Genomic DNA, 5,113 nt, shown 5'->3' with positions numbered 1-5,113 from the left:
TATGGATGTGAAAGCTAGACAGTGACTAAGAAAGACTGTAGAGGAATTGATGCCTTTGAATTATGATGTTGGAGGAGAATACTAAAAGTGCCATGGGCTTCCAATAGAACCAATAGATCTGGTTTAGAAGAAGTGCAGCCAGAGTGCTCCTTAGAGGCCATGATGGACAAACTTTGTCTTTCAGACTTTGGACATATTGTTTGGAGGGAATAGTAGCTGGAGAAGGACATCATGTTTGGTAAGATGGAGGGTCAGAGAAAAAGAGGAAGACCCCCAACCAGATGGATTAGCAGCGTCAATGTACTCAAGTGTGGCAACAGTAGTGAGGTTGGCCCAGGATCGGACATTGTTTCGTTCTGCTGTGCTTAAGGTCATTATGAGTCAGTGCTGACTCGATGGCACCTAACAACAAAAACAACAACAATTGTAGCTTGACTATATGACTACAATTGCTGTCTCTTCTGGACAATATAGGGATAGAAACAGCCCTCTCAAGGTAAAATGGGAACCAAAAAGAAAAACAAAACAAAACAAAAAAACATAAAATAATACCACAATAGCAAAAAAAAAACTAGGTTGGATACTATAGTATATAATCACACACACACACACACACACACACACACACACACGTAGCAAAATATGAGTATGAATTTAACACCCCTCGCTCAACTGCCTTGACCTATTCTGGAAGACTGTTCTGTTTTAAGCAGTTCCTGTTGACTCCTCCCCTTTATTTGATTCTTTGTGTTGTGGTCTTTGCTGAGCAGATCTGTGTGCATGTGTAGTAGAACTTTCTGGGGGTGAGTGTCCTCTCACTCTTGCAACCCCTCTAGTCACCAGAGTGGAGGTGTGCAGACATTGAGAAACCAGTGAACAGGAAAAAATATTCACACCTTTATCCCTGACAATTTGTCAGTCCTCTGTAGTGAAAGTGCTCCTCCTCTGTCATGCCCAAGATGGCCAATCTGGCACTCACTAGCAGCCGTGGATGAGAAAATGCCACCTTTCTTGCTTCTGCTACCAATCCCACTAGCAATAAGCCTTTGATCCTTCTAAAAATTCCTGTATATGTAGTTAGCAGTTACAAATTGGGCTGCTAACCTCAAGGTTAGCAGTTTGAAACTTCCAGGTGTTCTGCAGGAGAAAGGTGAAGCTTTCTGCTCCCATAAATATTCACAGCCTCAGAAACCCATTACAGGGTAACTATGAGTTGGAAGTGACTCCATGGCACTCCACCACCACCATGTAGTTCAGAGTTTGGGGACAGTCCCCTTAATCTGCTTTGTCCAGTATTCTATGTAGTTACTGTGAAAAGTCTGCACCACGCTTCTCCCTAATCCACCATCAAATCCCGCCCCTTCCTGTTAAGCTCTTTGACTTCATGAATTCTTTCATTAACTCTAGTTACTCTACACTCAAAGGCAAGTTTCAGAGTCTGTTCTGACATTAATTTTTGTCTTTTCTTTCTTTCCTTTTAAATGACCTTTTGCTTTCTTTATGAATGATATTTTTTGTGTCATCCCACAACTCTTTGGGTTTTCTGTCATTAGTATCTAATGCCTCAAGTCTGTCCTTGAGATGGTCCCTAAATTCAAGTGGGATATATTAAAAATCATATTTTGGTTCTAATGGACTTGCTTTAATTATTTTCTTCTTTAGCCTGCATTTGTTTATGTACGATTGATTTTCTGTTCTGCAATCCGCCCTGGCCTTATTTAGTAGATGAAATTGAGCTTCTCCACCATCTCTTCCCACAGACATTGTCAATTTGATTCCTGTGTATTCCATATGGTGAGGTCCATTTGTATAGTCATGTTTTATGTTGTTTAAAAAACGTATTTTCAAGTAATATGTCATTGGTGTTGCACAATTCTATCGTGTGCTCTCCAACAGCATTTCTATTATCAAGGTCATATTTTCCAACTACTGATTCTTCCTCTTTGTCTCCAACTTTTGTATACCAATTGCTAGTAATTATCAATGCATCTTGATTGCATGTTTGGTCAATTTCAGAGTTAAAAATTTGATACAATTCTTCAATTTCGTCACCACTGGCTTTGGTGGTGGGTGCATAAATTTGAATAACAGTTGTATTAACTGGTCTTCATTGTAGGCATACGGATATTATACTATAACAGACAGCATTATACTTCAAGATGGATCTTGAAATTCTATTTTTGACAATCAGTGTGCCGCCATTCCTCTTCAATTTGATGTTCCTGCTTTGTATACCATATGACTATCTGATTCAACATGACCAATACCAGTCCATTTCAGTTCACTAATACTTAGGATATCAATTTTTATGTGCCTCATTTCAGTTTTGACAACTTCCAATATTCCTAGATTCATACTGTGTGTATTCCATGTTTCTATTATTAATGGATATTTACAGCTGTTTCTCCTCATTTTGAGTTGTGATCCATTAGCAAATGTAGGTTTTATTCATATCATTATGGTGAAGTCTACTTTAGGGGATAACTTTTCTTCAGTAATAGTTTGAATGCCTTCCAACCTGAAGGTCTCATCTTCTAGCACTGTATCTGACAATGCTCTGCAGCTATTCATAATGTTTTATTCTCCCATACTATATCTGACAATGTTCCGCTGCTATTCATAATTATTTCACTACCTAAGCATTCATTAGTAGTCTGCCTCTTCCTCTTCCTAGTCTGCCTTAGTCTGGAAGCTCCACGGAAACATGTTCACCATAGGTGACCTTGTATGTCTTTAAAATACTGGTGGCATAGCATTTAGCGTCACAACAATACGTAAGGCAACAAACAGTATGACAAACATGTGATTATAAGCCCACATTTCCTCCCACATTCATTCATCCTGTGTATCTATCTAAGTATGTATCTTTAGATAATTGTTATTGTAGATTTGGATATATAACAGTATTTACCTCTTTTCCCTTTAACTATTACACTCCTTCCCACGTTTTCCACTGTCTTCATCATTCTTCTACCTCCTACTTTTTGTATATTGCCTTCCTTATCACTCAGCTAACATATCTATCCTCTAGCCAGTGAATGATCCCCCTTCCTTAGATCTCCTTGTAACCATCAAATAATGTTCTTTTTATTGTGAAAATTTTTCTTGAGTTTTGTTCCTAGTGGTCTTATATAATATTTTTCCTTTTGTGATTGACTAATTTCACTTAGTATAATGTCCTCCAGGTTCATCCATTTTATGCAGTGTTTCACAGATTTATTATTATTATTCAATATTGCATAGTAGCTCATATGTGTATGTAGCAAATTTTATTTACCTATTCTTCTATTGATGGCCATTTACATTATTTCCATCAGTTTGCTATTATAAATAGCCCTGTGATGAACATGGGTGCATATATAACTGTTTGTATCATGGTTCTTATTTCTCTAGGCTATATACCAAGCAGAGGGATGGCTGGGTCACACACATAAGCATTTCTATTACCCACTTTTCAGCAAGCACCACACTGTTTTCCACAGTGATTGTACCATTTTATATTTCCACCAACAGTGTAGGGTGATCCCAGTCTCTCTACATCCTCATCAGCATTTGCTGATTTCTGTTTTTTTAAACTTTGATATTAATGTTGCAGTGAAATGTTGTCTCAATGTTGTTTTGGTATACATCTTTTTAATGGTTAATTATTTGTGAGAATTTCTTTATGTTTGTTGGCCACCTGAATGTTGTCTGTTGTGAAGTGTCAGTTCATGTCCCATGCCTATTTGTAAATTGGATTATTTGCCTTTGTCTTATTGCAGTGTTGTAGTTTTCTATAAAATTTGTGGATTAGTTCTTTGTCTGCTATGTCATTGCCAATTTTTTTCCCCAGTCTGTGGGTCCTATTTTTAATCTGTTTGTGAAATATTTTGATGCACATAAGCAATTAATTTTTAGGAGGTTCCAGTCATCTAGTTTGTCCTCTGCTCTTTGTGAGTTTTCAGTTATGTTTTATAGTGTTTTTATGTCATGTATCAGAGGCTCTCAGTTTGTCCCTATTTTTTCATTGATGATCTTTATAGTTACAGGTTTTAAATTTAGGTCTTTGATACATCTTAAGTTGTTCTTTGCATACAGTGAGATATATGGGTCTTGTTTCATTCTTCTGTGAATGAATATTCAGTTATCCAACAATATTTGCTAAAGAGACTATCTTTTCCTCATTTAATGTGTTTTGGCCCTTTGTCAAAGATCAGTTGGCCATAGGTAGATGTATTTACTATTAGGTTCTCAGTTATATTTCATTGATTTACATGTCTTTCATTATACCAGGCTGTTTTGATTACTCTAGATGTGTAGTATGTTTTGAGATTGGAAAGTGAGAGGTTTCATACTTTGTTCTTTAATTTAGTAATGTTTTGTTTTCCAAGGGTCTCTTTCCTTTTCATATAAGTTGCTGATTTGCTTTTCTATCTCTTTTAAGAATTATGCTGGAATTTGGATTGGGATAGCATTGTTTCTATACATTATTTGTGGTTGTATTAACATTTTCACTATGTTAAGTCTTACTATCCATGTGCATGGTATACTCTTCCATTTAGTTAGGTCTGCTTTGTTTTCTTGAAGTAGTGTTTTGTAATTTTCTCTGAATTGGTCTTTTGCTTCCCTGGTTAGATTTATTTACAAGTAATTTCATCTTTTGGATGACTATTGTAAATGATATTGTTTTCCTGATTTCCTTTTCAGAGCTCTGTTTATTTGTACAAAGGGATCTGATTGAAGGTCTGTGTCTTTGTTGCCAGAAGGAAATTTTCAGACCCAAAGAGCAGGTAGGGGAGGGGCTGACCAGGGACTGGCTCTGCTTTTTCTGCTACTCTGAAGACACAGAGTTTATCTGCTTCCAAATGCAGGGATGGTGCACTCAGTGCCAGACTCATAGTGGTGTGGTTCTGACCTCTGGTAGAGCAGGGGCTTTGCTGGGGATAGATGACAATGGGGGCTGACAACACTTCCTATCACTAAAAGAGTGTGGAGAATAAAATAAAATTAAATCTTTCTCATTGCTAGTTATGGGTGTGCAGCCATACTATCAGGATCCAAACTACTGGCAAATATTCAAAATTGCTGTCAAGTCATGAACGCCCATAATTCACTCTTCTGTCTCCTTTAAATC

Source organism: Chrysochloris asiatica, unplaced genomic scaffold, assembly GCF_000296735.1.
Source record: "Chrysochloris asiatica unplaced genomic scaffold, ChrAsi1.0 scaffold00183, whole genome shotgun sequence".
NCBI lineage: Eukaryota > Metazoa > Chordata > Mammalia > Afrosoricida > Chrysochloridae > Chrysochloris > Chrysochloris asiatica.
Note: the sequence above shows the minus strand (reverse complement) of the source record.